General features: G+C 46.5%; 1 protein-coding gene across 1 annotated transcript in view; it reads right to left on the reverse strand.

The window, feature by feature from the left end:
• Positions 1 to 16,591, reverse strand: part of FHOD3 (formin homology 2 domain containing 3) — a 347,834-nt gene that overhangs the window by 231,540 nt on the left and 99,703 nt on the right. The window lies entirely within an intron of this gene.

A 16,591-nucleotide genomic window follows, 5' to 3' on the forward strand; every position in this document is an offset into this window, starting at 1 on the left:
ATATGAACAATTACAGAATTTCCACTGGAAAGGTGAGTAAACCGAATCCATTTCATGTAGGATACAGGCCTCACCTCCAATAGAGCAAAAACAGTCTGGGCTGTTATGGGGGGCCCTGGGGAGTTATAGAGAATGATGCCCAGATTTGCACCCTCAGCCAACACCCTCCCTCTCTCGAGCTCTCTATGTCCAGCTATTTATAGACGATTATACTTGATGGTGAACTATATCTAAAAAATAACAGCTAAAACTGAATTCACCCTCCACCAGCCTCCTTCCTTGCCTCACAGCCCCTGTCCCACCATGCTCTCCGGCTCCAGTATAAATCATTCTGCGACTGGGCTGAGAAAGCTTTTCAGTGTCGCCTTTTCCCCTGGGGGCTGATGGTCGCCTCAAGAGACCCAAGGGAAGGTGGTGGCCCTCAGGATTGACTGGCTTCTTCGATGACAGGAGCCCAGCTGCAGCTGTGCCAGTACCTGAGTTCTCATTCATGTTCAAGGATGGGCCCTGGCTCTGAGAAAGGCAGGTGGAGGAGCCCTGGCTCTATATTCACTGGTTCAAAATTCCTTCCAACTTCTACAACCACACTATTCAATGGATCACATTTAACATTTACTGGTTAGGCCAGGCCTTGTGAATAAGGAGGTGAACTTGACCCAAGACTCGGCCTCCCAAGGTCACAATGCAACAGGATAATCAGGTGAGTAATCCAAAATTACTAGCAGAGAGAGTACCTCTTAATAAGGTAAGGAGGCTTGCATTAGACTTTCTGCCATGTACCACCAGACAACAAGCAGAACTCTGCCTTCCATGGATTCACAACATCACCTCCATCTCTTAGTTACCAGCAATCTGTCATGGCTTCTGATTCTTAGGAATGAGAACAACGGTTAGTTGTGTCCTGAGTGTTAAGGTTTTAGTACTTTGCGCCATTGTCGAAACAATCCCTTTTTTAAAAAAATAAGGATTAAGCATATTAGAAAATAATTAGCTGAGAATGACAATATTTTGTTGAGGATTTTTGCATCTATATTCATGAGCAATATTGATCTGCAGTTTTCTTATAATAGGGTTGACATTGAGGCAATGCTGACCTCTTCAATTGGAAGTATTCACTCCTTTTCAACTTTCAGAAAGAGTTTGTGTAGCCTTGGTGTTATTTCTTCCTTAAATGTTTGGCAGAATTCTCCAGTGAAGCCACCTGGGGCTGAAATTTTTTTATTGTTGGAAAGTTTTCAACTATAAATTCAATTTCTTCTATTATGATAGGGCTATTCTGATTATCTATTTCTTTTTGAATGAGCTTGGTGATTTGTGTTTTTCGAGGAATTTCTCTATTTTACCTAAGTTATTAAATGTAGAGGCATAAATCTGTTCATAATATTCCCTATTATCCTTTTATTGACTATAACAATCTCCTTTTATCTCTGATATTGGTAATCTATTACTCCTCTCCTTTTCACTTGGTTAATTTGGCTACAGATGTATCAATTGTATTTATCTTTTCAAAGAATCAGCTTTTTATTTCATTGTTTTTTCCATTGCTTTTCTGATTTCTATTTTACTGATTATTTTCTTCCTTCTGCCGACTTTTGGTTTAATTTGCCTTTTATTTTCCAGTTTCCTAAGATGGAAACTTAAATAATTGATTTAGACCTTTCTTCTGTTGTAATGTAAGTATAAAATGCTATAAATTTCTGAGCACTGCTTTACCTACATTCCACAAATTTTGATATATCATGTTTTCATTTTCATTCGATTCAAAATTAAATGAAGTTTGCATATTTCATTCAATTCAAAAGGGAATAACTTAATCCTTTAATTTTTGTTTGAACTATGATATAGTACTATGTTGCTTAACTTCCAAATATTTGGGGATTTTCCAGAGTTCTTTGTGTTACTGATTTTTTAGTTTAATTGCTCTATGCTGAGAACTTTACATATCAATTACTTAAATTTATTAAGGTTGATTTTATGGCCCAGAATTTTTTTTATCTTGGTAAATGTCTAATGTACACATGAAAAAAAAGTGTATTCTGCTGTTATTGGGTGGACTGTTCCATAAATACCCACTAGGTCACACTGAATGACAGTGTTGCTAAGGTCTTCTATTCTTACTGAATTCGTGTTTACCCATTGAAATCAGCTATTATTGTGGATTGTCTATTTCTTCTTTCAGCTTTATATGTTTTGCTTTAGGTCCTTTGAAGTTCTGTTGGTAGGTGCACTCACAGTTAAGGTTGCTATGGCTTTCAGGAGAACTGACCTTTATCATTATGTGATGCCTCTCTTCCTCAATATTCCTTGTTTAAAGCCTACTTTTCTAATATTTTCTAATGTTAATATGGTCAGTTAGTGCGTGGTTAGTGTTTTCAGGGTGTATTTTTTTCCATCCTTTTATATTTAACCTGTCTGTGTAGGGTTTCTAGGACATGTGTTTGAGACTTGTTCCTATCCAATCTGACAATCTCTATCTTTTAACTGGTCTGCATTCACTGTGTTTTTAGCCTCTAGGACAGTGGTTCTCAACCTTCCTAATGCCGTGACCCTTTAATACAGTTCCTCATGTTGTGGTGACCCCCAATTTCATTGTTACAAATTGAACATAATTAAAGCATAGTGATTAATCACAAAAACAATATGTAATTATATATGTGTTTTCTGATGGTCTTAGGTAACCCCTGTGAAAGGGTCGTTCGACCCCCAAAGGGGTTGCGACCCACAGATTGAGAACCGCTACTCTAGGACATCACCAATGATTCCTTCGGTGGCACTGAACAGAGACCCCCAGGGAGGCCACACCGTGCCTCTTCCCCTTTGATGAGAAACCTCCTTGTACAAACACCAATGATATCTTTGAGTGGAACCAAAAAAAAACCTCGCCCCCTTCTTTTTTTGCCATGACTTTTAATTAAAACAAACTAGAATTTCTACTCAGGAAGTAAGTACTTTGTATTCCAATAGTCTTTAATTTTTTTTAAATACTTATAATTATCTCTTTTACTTTAATAATTGTTGATTCCAAACAATGCTGAATAATAAAATAGTATGATTCCCAAATAATAATTATTTCTTTTATGTGAGAAAATTAACACTACAGACTTCAGAGAGAGATTCACAGATTTTCATACAGGTTTTTGTTCTTTTAAGACATTGCGGACAGATCACAAGAATTCTCGCTTCATATTACACAGTGTTTTACAAAGTATCATACTTTAAAAAGATATTAGCTTTTAAGAACATGTAATAAATAACTTCAAAATGCAATGGGTATTTAATTTTAAAGCGTGCCTTTAACATTTATATAAAACGTTTTTTGTACTCATTCAATAGAAGCCTATCTGGCCACTGGGTAAAGCTAGCAATAAAACTACTGGCCCAAAATGTGTTAATGTCAAAGCTCAAAAGATCAGGTAAACTATATAAGCATATTATGTATTCTGCGAAAATGACCTTTAAAACACTTTGGTTTTCTATTTATTTATTTTTTATTTACTTATTTTTAATCCTCTCCCAAGGATATATATTTTTTAAATATATTTTATTAATTTTTTACAGAGAGGAAGGGAGAGAGATAGAGAGCCAGAAACATCGATGAGAGAGAAACATCAATCAGCTGCCTCCTGCACATCTCCTACTGGGGATGTGCCCGCAACCCAGGCACATGCCCTTGACCGGAATCGAACCCGGGAGTTCACAGGCCGATGCTCTATCCACTGAGCCAAAGCAGTTAGGGCCCGAGGATATATTTTCCCTTGATTTTCAGAAAGAGTGGGAGGGATGGAGGGGGCGAGGGAGGAGGAGGGAAGGGGGGAGGGAGGGAGGGAGGGAGGAAGATTGATTGCCTCCCACCCAAGCCCCAACTGGAACCAGGGATTGAACCCGCAACTGAGGTTCATGCCCTTAACTGAGAATCAAACTCGAGACCCTTTGGTCCACAGGCTGATGCTCTAACCACAGAGAAAAACCAGCCAGGACTAAAACACTTTGTTTTTTAATTCCATTATAAAGCACTAGATGCGGTCTAGACCAGAAATCCTTCCATTTGGCATCTAAGTTGTAGCTTTTTAAAAAATCTTTCATAAAAATGATAGACAGTGAAGTTTTATTTTTATGGACAAAGATACTCTCTCCCAAAGTAATGCAAACCTTTCCTCTTCCTATGCAACCAACACTTTAACAAAGGTCATTAGTATGTCCCTACATCATATGAGAACAATACTGGAGCTATCACCATTGTGACTGACAGTTAAATGACCAAATACTCATTCAAAGAGATATTGCCCCAATGTACTGATTTTTGGAAAAGATAATTGATATTATCTCTCTTCAAAGAACCAATATCATGGTGTAAAATGAAACCACAGTGCTTAATTAAAACAAATTTGTCGTCTATTTTAAAAGCATAGTGATACCAAAAAGCCTACCTGGCTTATTCTGTTGGTCCTTATTTTAAATTTTAAATTATAGTTGACATGCAATATTGTATTAGTTGCAGGTATACAACATAGTGACCAGGCATTTATATACCTTAGAAAGTAATCACCATGCTAAGTCTAATAGCCATCTATCACTGTACATAGTCATTACAATATTATATAATGACTATATTTCCTATGCTATACATTACGTCCTCATGACTGATTTTATAACTGACAATTTGTACTTCGTAATCTCCTTCACCTTTTTGCCCCTCCCCCCACTCTGTGCCATCTGACAGCCATCAGTTTGTTCTCTGTATCTATGAGTTTGTTTCGGTTTAATTTTGTTTGGTCGTTTGTTTTGTTTTGTTAGAGTCACCATATAAGTGAAATCATTGTATCTGTCTATCTCTATCTGACTTATTTCATTTTGGTTCATCCATGTGGTCATAAATGGTAAGATTTCCTTCTCTTTTTTGGCTGAGAAATATTCCACATCTTTATCCATTCATCTACCAACAGCTAGGTGGCTTCCCTCTCGTGGCTGTTGTAAATGATGCTGCAATGAACACAGGGGTACATATATCTTTTCAAATTAGTGTTTTCATTTCTTCAGATAAATGCCGGAAGTGGGATTGCTGAGTCATATGGTGGTTTTCCTTCTAAATTTTTGAGGTGGCTGCACCAGTCTGCAATCCTCACCAGCACTTATTCTTTGTAGTCTTTCTCATAATAGACATTCTGGCACAATGAGATCTCATTGTGGTTTGATTGTATTTCCCTGATGCTTAGTGATGTTGAGCATCTTTTCATGTGTCTGTGGGCCATCTGTATGTCTTGTTCTGTTGATTTTAACATGCATTTTAGGAGACACCACAGTTTACCAAGAGGTTAGGAAGTACTAGGGATGGAGGATGTTGGTAAATGACATATAATTTGTCATTTTATGAGAGGCACGATTCCTGCTGGTAGAAAAGGAGCCAGCAGATGTTTCGCCACTGCAGATATTACAGTCAAACCAAAGACTGCTGATAGCCCTTTGATGTGCTCAAGAGCAGCCTCCACCAGCCAAAGGAGAAGCATTCCTTTCCACAGCCTAGTCCTGGCTTCCTTGCTCCTGGGTTTTGTAGCCTGCAGCTTTCACTGCTGAGTTCAAAGAACTGACTGTTCCATTTGTGTTGCATCCTGGAACACCCTACAGAAAGTCAGATTCTCCATGGCTGTGTGAAGGGCTCACCTAGGAACTATAAATTGGTAGTACAAAATAGTTATGGAATTATAAAGTACAGCATAAGGAATAAAGTCAATAACACTGTAATATATATATATATATAACCTAATAATAGACAAACATGTAAATTGACCGTACCTTCGCTACGCTAACAAGCCAATCAGGAGAGTATGCAAATTAACCCAACAAAGATGTCAGTTAATTTGCATATGTAGGCTCCAAGAGGCAGAGCGAAGACTGAAGGCAGCTCCGGCCAGAGCGAAGGCCTGGGTCCCGAGTGCCGGAGGAAAACCGGTGCCGGCAGCCAGGAGAAGGGAAGGCCTATTGCACGAATCTCTTCGTGCAACAGGCCTCTAGTATATATATAAAAGAATAATATGCTAAGTGTCCATACTACTGGTAGCTCTGACACACACTGACCACCAGGGGGCAGACACTCAATGCAGGAGCTGTGGAGCTGCAGTGACTTGGCAGCAGCGGTTCTTGGGTGACACACCCCGAAACCATAGAGGAGGGAGCCCGATTCCTCACAGGGCCATGTGATTCCACTTTTGGCCATGGGTTATGTTGTTGCTGGGGCACTGTTGGCCCTGAATCTGGTTTACTGCACACTTGCATTTGCATTCCACACCCTGTACGACAGCAACTTTGCAGAGTGCCCTCTCACACTCCGGGACCCCTCAGGGGATGTCAGAGAGCCGGTTTCAGCCCAATCCCCGCAGGCCAGGCCAAGGGACCCCACCTGCCGGAAGGACCCCACTCACTCCACAGACACCCTTCGAGCCACGGTGCCACCCCAGGTGCAGCTGGCCGGGGAGGGACCAAGGAATGTTGGCTCCAGGGCATGTTCTGCCCATCTCACCCAGTCCTGCCCTGCCAGCCACCTTCTAATTAATTTCCTTTCAATGTGCATGAATCTGTGCACCAGGTCACTAGTAACTATATATGGTGCCAGGTGAAAATATAGGGGGAAACACTTTGTCAAGTATATGATTGCCTAACAATTATGCTGTACACCTGAAACTAATACAATATAATGCTGAATGCAGAAAACAAAAGCAAAAAAAGTAGGGCTGGGAAAAGTATATGATTGCCTAACAATTATGCTGTACACTTGAAACTATAATATAATGCCGAATGCAGAAAACAAAAGCAAAAAAAGTAGGGCTGGGATCAGGTTGGAGTCCCAAAGTTTTGTCATTCTCCTGAGCTTTGAGGCTGCCAGGTAGGAGGTCTGCAAAGAAGGCCCCTCTCCCACCAGCACAACCCTGAGGAGTGGCCATAGCTCAGGCTGCAGGAGATCCAGGGGAGAGGTGGGGCCAGGGCCAGCATCTGGGGAGATGCTGGGGGATGGATTATATAAACAGCAGAGCTTATGCTTGGCAAATAAATGGATGTGGGCATTTATTCTCCTACCCCTTTCCAAGTTGAATTTACCTGAAGTGAAATCATTTGTGCGGTGTTAGCCTTTGAGTAAAAGGCAATTAGGAGCCTACATTTGATGGAGAAAAGCGATGTAATCACATCACTTGTTAAAGTCTTCATAACTGCCCTCCCATATTTTCTCTTCACGCTTCTTGCCTTCTAAAATGAAACATGTTCCTTTAAGAGATGCAATCAATGTGTTACACTCTTAACTAGCTTAGAGTCACATGGAGTGGAGGACAAATTAGTTAGAGGCCTCTGGGAACCATCCCCGCTTTGCCGTCAGGAAGGTCCTGTGCCTCCTGCTCAGCCAGGAGCGCGATGAAGAAAACCTCGGTGTGTGGGGAAAGAAAGTCCAGGACATTAGAAGAAACCCGTGAAAAATTAGAAGCAATTTGCATCGGCAAAAGAATGTGGACAGGAGGAACCAAAGGCATCTGTGAGTGTGTTGAGGGGAGCGGAGAGTGAAAGCTAGAGCATGCTCTCAGGCTGTTGAAATCACTGACTTTAAGACCAACCATGACAACACATCCTTCTCTCACCAACTGTCAAACACATTAACCAAGCAACACGTGGACCAAGACCCCAGAGGCCCTCCTCAGTACAGGGAGACAATAACTCTCCTTTTGCCCCCGGACTGCTACAAAAGACATCCCACTGAGGAAACAGATTTATTCCTAGGCAAAATGCCCATGCCTCGATTTAAAAATCTGTTTAGACAATATAATCATCATGATTTTTCAGGTGCAGCCACAAGAGTGAATTCCTCCTTTGCTAGGATGTAGCTGCGTGACATTTGCTTTCAGACTCACAGTGAGAGAGGGCTGGTGAAGAACAGCTCTGTGGAATGACAGCCAGCAGAAAGCCGGTGGCCCAGCCCAGGGTCTGCTCCTTACCCTGCCAAGAAGCCCACAGCCCAGTCATCGTCAGAAGCATTCCACTCTGGAAATTCTTCCCATGAGTCACATGATACTCTGATGATGGGAAGTACAGCCCATTGCACCCTGCAACTGTGCTTCAATATTGCATGTGGATACAGTGGCACAGGGGGAATGTTATTTTTCAGTGAAAACCCTGCTTAGTCGGCTTTTGGAAATATCTTTCTCCAGTGGTTTTTAAGGTTTGGGCATCACAGACTCATTTGAAAGTCATATACAAGCCACAAAATGATGTTCAGACACACACAATGTTAGTGCTTCCTGTGGGTCTTCGGGAGATTTTTAAGGACGGGAAGTAAGAATCCTTGATCTAATCCAATATCATCCTTTCACAGAGGAAGAAACTAAGGCCGGAGAAGTGACATCGTTGCTGGCCCCAGCACTGGGATGGTCTCAGAAGAGGGGAGGGTAACTGAACTAGGCCAGAGGAAATAGAATTGGCCATACGTTCTGTTTGTACAATAAGAGCAAACACTGGGCCACTGAGAATCACTCGCATCCTAACCATGACACTCACGTCAGCATGTACATCCAGAGAGAGAGCACACGTAGAAAAGCAATGGTTCTGGAGGCGGCCCGTGAGAAGTGGTGACACAGATGAGTAGGGACTGAAGGTGGCCCGCTCCCCCGTTAGCCTAGAGGCAGCCCCTTCAGCCTGAGGGTGAAGAGGCTAACTGCAAAAGAGGACAAGGTAGAGAGACCTGATGAGACAAGCCTGCTTCAGAAGACCGAATTTAAACGCAAATTCCCTTGGAGTACCATCACACTCTCAATAGTTGTAACATAATCCTTATAATACTCCTTTACCGATTACTTACTAAGCACTAGGGTTACAAGGACAAATGAAGACCGTCTCAGCCACCAAGCGTTGATGGTGGTCCTGGCCAGTGTTGCTCAGTTGGTTGGGCATCGTCCTGTGCACCCAAAGGTTGCCAGTTCCATTCCCAGTCAGAGCACATATGGAGGTGGTGGGCTCATCCCCAGGGTGATGGGGGGCAGGGACAGCTGACCCATGTTGTGCTCTCAGATTGATGTTTCTCTCCCTCTCCCTTCCCCTCTAAAAATCAATAAACTAAAAAACAAAAAGAGTTGATGGTCTAATTTCCCCAAATGATGCCAATGCCCTGTGAGAAGGTGACGGCATCACTATGGAGCCACCAGAGGGAGGAGCAGAAAGCCTGTGATCCTGGGCCCGAGAGTGGAGATTCAGATGAGGTGACAGCGAACAGACTTCAAAGGCTGAGTGAAAATGAGCCACAGTGGGAAGTGTGTGCAGAAGAGCAAGCACACAGCCTGGACGGCAGCAGAGGGGAGCGGTGTGTGCAGAAAGGACAGTCACCTCACCATGGCCAGGGCGCCAGCAGGCGGTGGCGGTGACAGCATGGGGCTCGGGACAGACAGCCCGGCTCTGTCGCCTTCTTTGGCTCCCAATGGGCACAAAGAGCTTTTAGGACCTGGACATCCCAAGGTGCTTCCTTGTATCCCCAGCAGGCAATTCTGGCTCTTTCCCTCTTTCCTTCCTTCCAACCACCACGGCTACTTGTTGGGTTCCTGGCTGGGCCAGGCAGGGGAGTGAAAAGACAAACAAGGCATGACCTGGTACATAAGCGCAGAGCTGGTGTCAGCGTGGACAGGGGCGGGCGCTCTGGGCCTGTGGCAGAGAGGACCATCCCCACGAAAGTGGCAGCCTCCCAGGAGCTATGGACCTGGAGGAGGCACCAGGCTTGAAATTACACGATTTTGTGCACGCTTCCTTGTCTGTCATCACCATCGTGGCATCACCACCTTGCTGAGCCCCACCCAGCTTCCCAGTTTGTTACCTTGGAAACTACTCTGACAACCGTTCTGCACTGAGGAAAGCAGCCCTGCCCCTCTGGGTCTGAATCATCCCAGGAAACCGGTGCCCTGACTGCGGGAGCTGGCGAGCTTTGGGCCCAGCGAAGTGCACTTCCGCCTGCTCCCACCTTTGATTGAACAAAAGGGTCCCTTCTCAGAGGCAAAAAGGCCGGGGTCAACTAGTGCAGGCCACCTAATGAAGGGAAATTCTGTCTAAAACACGCCTTCTTTCTTCCAGGATCAAAGAAGAAAGAAGGGTCCTCAGAGACCATCCAGTCCCGTGCCTCCCTCTGCGGAAGAGCCGAGCAGCTGGCCGATCCACAGAGGGGTCAGCGCTGCACACCACCCTCTAAAGAGGCTGCTGACCCGGGATCAGGTCATTAGCATCTGAAAGCAGCAACCAGCTGCATGTCAAACAGGTGTGGGGACCTTTTACTACAGAGGAACTCTGCTCCCTGTCTCTATCCCCACCCCACTCCCTCTCTCTCAGTATCTGTTTCTCTCTCCCTGTCTCCCCCTTTCTGTTTCTCTCTCTCTCTCTCTCTCTCTCTCTCTCTCTCTCTCTCTCTCCCCTCTCCCCACACCCCACTGTAAATGCCTTGGCCATCTCCGTCCTGCCTTCTCCCTCTCCTCTCTTTCTATACTTTCTTCTTCCTTTGTTTTCTTATCTCCTAATTAGGCATCTGGAGAACCTCAAAATATTCACTTTATTTATGGGCTTTTATCATTTCCTGTCTTTATTTTAAAATTAAGTTGAAACATTGAAATGTATATTTTTTCAACATTACATATATTTCTCTTCCTAGTCCTCTCAACAGCAACAAAGTAGTCCATGGACATGGGCAATAGGGTAGTGAAGACATGGGGGGCGCGGGGTAGGGCTGGGAAGATGGGAGTAAAGGGAGGGAAAGGAGAGATAGCTGTAATACTATCAACAATAACAAGTATATTTAAAAAATAAAAACAGAAGCCGCACTGCCTCCGGGTTGGCTTGAGCGCAGGGTGTGTTGCCCTGGAGTGGCCACCCCGCATGGCAACCACAGCCTACAGCTCAGCCCCTCACCCCTGCTGGCAGGGCTCAGGGGGAAGAGAGGTTTCCTACGCAAACTACTCATTGTCTTTTCTCAGCTCTTCTGGAAGCATCCACAGTCCCTGGTAGTGCCCATGGAAGACCATCCCTCTCAACATGCCCAACTCTGCTTTACTCTCCAGGGAGCAAATTGAAGAGAAGATACCATCCCAGCACAAGGGCACACCCAGCCCAACAACCCCAGGATGCACGCTGAAACTGTGCGACCTCTTCCCCAGGCGCTGACTGTAGCCAGGACTGGCCTAGTCTTGGCCTCAGCAGAGCACCCCACCCTCCCCCGCCTCCGCTCACAGAAGCTGCCACCCTGGGCCCCTGACCTCCTCCCCTGCCCACCACTGGGGGCCCTGTGTCCTCTTCACCTGCCCTATTGCACTCCCAGCTGGCAAGGTCCCCGCCCTGTACGCTGCACCCTGCGCGGCCCTGGTATGCATGTGGCCTTCTGCATCTCTCCCCATCGCCTTGGACGACACCAGCATCTAGACCCCTAAACTGATGTTTGCTTTTCAGAAGAGACTCCTCTCTGTGCCTCGGTTTCCTCATGGGTAAAACAGGATTGAAAATGCACATTCCAACATTCGGAAGCCATGAGGCCATGAACACAGTAATTTTGGTAAAACATCTGGCAATTTGTGCTCAACAAGGAGTCTTTTCCCTTCTCTCCCCAACCCCCGAGGCTTCCATGACATTTCTAAAAACCAGCCACGGCCCTTCCCACAGTGACTCGTCAGGCCTCTCACGGGCACTGCACTCTGGGCTGGCAAGGCACCTCCTGTCATCTGTCAGGTCCTTCCGACTGTGCTGAGGTCCCCTGACCTCGGACGGCCTGGCTGGGCCCGGGGTGCCTCTCCAAGGCATGATCATCCCTTGGAGAGATGGCCTCTTCCTGGGGTCAATGGCTCTTGGCAGGGAAAATGGCCACTGTCCCTGCCCTCAACACTGTGAGAAAAGAGAAGTGACTGTCCAATCCCTGGAGAGAAGATAAGGATCATTAGCGGGGTCAAAAGGGAACAATCTGGCATCCATCTTCCAGTGAGCAGACAGCTAAACTCAGCAGTTCCCTGACCCACCCCCCGGGGCCAGGCGCTCCTTCAGTATTCTTCAGGGTAGAAGCAGCCCTTCATCACGGCAAGCAGCCCACGGTGCAAACAAAACCGCACCAGAGAAAAGGACTTTCCCAACGACTATTTTCATCAAAGTTTATTCACCAACCAAGGGGGGAGGGGTTACATCAGTCAGAGAATATAGCATTGCATTTTAACACTTAAGTGCAGCAAACCTTAAATATTGGTTTTGTCTTATAACAAATTCACCTCTGAACTGAGGGTTCCTGCCCATCCAGAGGACAATCTTCATCCCAGCTTTCCCCAGGCACATCCCCTCTGGGTTTATTTCCAGGTGGTGCCAAGGTCCCGTGCCAACGAGGGCAAAGCCCAGGGTGCCATGAGACTGCGGCGAGTCATCACAATGAAAACACAAAATGACTAGACTGTAACCGCTCATCCCCTCTGCTAACAGCCAGGTGAGCCCACATAGTGGAGAAGGTCATTAGGAAACACAGAGGACGTGGCTCCCCTTTCTGGCAGATTTTCACTTCAAGGAAGAGGACAGAAACCTCAGGGACATCAGCACAGTGGCCCCTCCCTTATCCTCTCCGATAAATTCCAAGACCTCCAGTGGATGCCCGAAACCGTGGATAGTACCAAACCTTACACCCATATACACTTTACGGCTTCTCTTGGGCATATCCGAATTGTCAGCATCACTACTCTTGCGCTTCGGAGCCATTATTGAGCAAAATAAGGGTTAACTGAACACAAACACTGCAACTCCATGTCCAGTTGATCTGATTAACCAAGACAGCTACGTGACGAATGGAGGGTAATGTACACAGTATGGATACTCTGGACAAAGGGATGATTCATGTCCCAGGCAGGACGGAGCCAGACAGCACGAGATTTTATCATGCTCCTCAGAACAGTGTTCAATTTAAAACTTACGAGTTGTCTATTTCTAAAATTTTCCATTTAGTATTTTTGGACCACAGTTGATCAGGGGTAACTGAAATTGCAAAAGCAAAACCATGGATAAGGGGGCACATTACTGTCTTCCTGAACATATTTTATCAGTATTTCCCAATGAAATCAGCAATGTGCCTCGCTATAACTCTCCCACTGAATAATGGAACTTCAGAATAACAGCGTATAGAGAAGGGGAAGGCAGTCACGTTATGGAGAAGGCATTGCATCCCAGCTTCAAAGATGAATAAAACACAGTGCCCCCACGAAAAACTTAGAGTCTAATAGGAGAGACCCACGGATAGACACATTCTGTTTATGCAGGAAGCGACGAAAGAGGGATGCCCAGGCATCCTGGGAGTTCAGGGAGGCTTCCAGAAGCCCAGATGCCCAGGGAAGATGAGTCAGAGTCATGCAGGTGAATAAAGGCAGACACTGCTTTCCAGGCTGAGGGCAGATGCAACAGACCCCACGAAGTGAGAGCGCCTGGTGGTGTTGGGGAACCTGGTAGCCCTGCAATACCAGGGAGAAGAGCCAGGAATGGGCAGTCTCATTTCATCTCTGATTAGACACAGGCATCAGCCATGCTCCTGGTAGGCTGGTGGAGTGTCATTTTCTGGTAGTCACCCAACCGACACTAGGTTCCCAGCGCTGTGATGTTTCACTCAATGTGGATGGTGTCTTGCGATGGTAGTGCCATTTGTTAGCAGATTACAGCACCCCACCTGCCTCTAAGGCCATTTCTCAGGTTGGGGGGATGCTGACTTCCTGTCCCCTCCAGGTTCTGCCTCGGGGGGGCAGCTCCACACTGCAGTCCACCTGCTCTCCTGAGTCTGTTCACGGGAACGCACGGGCAGCCCTGGATCTTCAGGCAGCGGCAAGGAGCAAGGGCAGGAGCAGCTCGAGAGCCGGCTGTGGACTGTGACCAGGACGCAGGTGGGCGCTCTCTCAGTGCCTCCCCCTCAAGTCAACTGGGGTTGGAGCCAAGGGAGCCTTTAAAAGAAAAAGTCACAGCCACTGGCCATGGAGAGAAGAAGACAAGCACAAGGGCACCTTCTTCTCACGCTGCAACGCAGTCATCAAATCTCCACGGATCAAGGCAGAGGCACTGAGTAAACTTCTGACCGGTACCTGACAATGGTCAGGACATGCAGGTGGGGAAGGAGATTAAAGCACCTTTGCAAGCGATCAAGCTCCGTACACATCACCCCTGGATGCAGATGGCAGCCCCCTCCTTCCCATCTGGAGGGCAGAAGTGTTTCCAATAGAAATTCAAGTGAGTGATAAAGGCGGATGGAAGAGGGGCTGGCTCGGCCACACCCACTGTGGGACCCATTATCTAAGCGGCAACTCCAGAGGCAGGATATGAGGGCGGGTGGCACTCAGCCAGGGAACCAGGAATGGGAAACTGCCAGGGTGGCTCCCTTTGGTGCCCCCAGTGTGGTCTCCCTTGGGCTCTGCCCTCAGGCCACACAGACCAGAGCCACAGGCATGGAAAATGCCCTCAGTAATCTCTGTGGTGGGACAGCAGGGCCCCAGCCTTCACCACACCCCCGAGGGGCTGGAGTGCTTTCCTCCGGAAAGAGACGCGAACCCCCTTCATTATACCACACTCAGGGGCTCCCTCAAACACTGCCTGCAGATAAAGGTGCCGTGAGGATGAAACCGAGCTGCTTGCAATGCCCTCTGCTGCTTTGCGTTGCAGGCAAGCAGAGGTCTTGTTTGTTTCCTCCTGGTTGGAACAACATGGGGAGGCCTGCTTTCTATATCCTCGCTGGGACCTAAGGCTGGATTTTGAGCATTATTCCACCAGTTAATACCTCTCTTCAGAGGATATTTAAGCAAAGTCAGCCGCAAGTCAGGGAAGCACATTTAACATCTCCATGAATCAAATGAAGGGCAGCCTTCCCTGTCCAGTCCCATATGTTGCGGGTGAGGGAAGGGGGACAGCCCTATGCCACCTCCTATTGCAAAGCAAATCATCCGAAATTGGGGCTGCACGTTTTCTGTGATGTATTAAAGCAGCGGTTCTCAACCTGTGGGTCGCGACCCCTTTGGGGGTCAAACGACCCTTTCACAGGGGTCGCCTAAGACCATCGGAAAACACATATATAATTACATATTGTTTTTGTGATTCATCACTATGCTTTAATTATGTTCAAATTGTAACAATGAAAATACATCCTGCATTTCAGATATTTACATTAGGATTCATAACAGTAGCAAAATTACAGTTATGAAGTAGCAACGAAAATAATTTTATGGTTGGGGGTCACCACAACATGAGGAACTGTATTAAAGGGTCGCGGCATTAGGAAGGTTGAGAACCACTGTATTAAAGGAACCGCACAGGTGAACAGAAAAAGATTTCCAGAAACCAGCAAAACAGGGAAGCCACGCCAGACCCAGATTGCCTACATGGGAGGGATATTCATGACGAAGAATTATCCACAGCTGCCAGCCTTGAGTGACGTGGTTTATTTTAAGCAGACCAGCATAAACAGTTGGTGCGTGGGCCCTTCTATCTTCTCACGCGTGGACGTGCACAGAAGCCCTGGAGAGCCAGAAAGCGCAAACACGGATTCAGTGGGTCTGAACCAGGCGGCGGGCGGTCTGCATTGCTACCAGACTCATGGGTCCCAGGACTGCACTGGGAGAGCCACTGACCTTGGGCATTTGGTGAACACCTGGAAAGTCTGAAGGAGAGGCTACCCCCCAGGGGACCAGTTAGAATGTGAAGGAGCCACACTGAGGGTGGCCAGCACACGTGCTTCCAACCCTGCGGTCTAACCCTGCTCCCAGAGCCCATAGACCAGCAGCGGAGACGATGACACACTTCAGAGGCATAATGTGATGATGCTGAAGATACGTCCCCACCAGCTAAAAAGCCTGGGAGGCACCACCACCCTTTAGCTACAGTTCATCTCCAAGCCAGGCCTTCGCTGGGGAAACGGGGGATATAAAACCGGCCCTGCTCCGGGGAAAATACTTGGTAATGTATTTTACCAGCATTAAGTATGAGTTTTTTTCCACCTGAGAATAAAACCAAACAAGCCAGTGGGGAGTGAACTCCTCTGACACATGTGATTTTCACACTCAGTAAACAGGTTAACTAATCTAGTAAAGCACATGTGTGTGTGCGCATGCGTGTACACACACACACATACACACACACACACACACACACACACACTGAAAGAGTGCAGAGCAGCGGTGAGCTTCCTGCCACTTCTCCTTTCTCACTCCAGAGACACCGGCTGGCTGTGCTGAGTGGAGCCGTACACCCAGCCAGTTCCATTGGAAGCTGTGTTCACATCTGGCTGTGCCCATCCAGACTGCTCCTGTCTCTCCATCAGCCACGCCATCCTGCTGGCTTGTCCTGGGTTCGGGACACACCAAAAACCTGGCCTTCAAACAAGAGATCCTACAACCTGGCAAAAAATCCCAAATTCTTCCAATCCCCCTTCCCAAAGCGTGGTCCTCCCAGGCCACTCTGGAGCCAGGAGGGATACTGCATTTGAAGTGAGGCTGCACCTCTCTCCCCTGCCTTCTGAGTGGGGGCATGTGCTTCTGGGGAGTGGGTGCATGTAGGCGGCTCAGAGAAGAGTCCGTCGTGGCCCTCGGCTATCACTTTT

The sequence above is a fragment of the Myotis brandtii genome, unplaced genomic scaffold (assembly GCF_000412655.1).
Source record: "Myotis brandtii unplaced genomic scaffold, ASM41265v1 scaffold248, whole genome shotgun sequence".
Classification (NCBI taxonomy): Eukaryota; Metazoa; Chordata; class Mammalia; order Chiroptera; family Vespertilionidae; genus Myotis; species Myotis brandtii.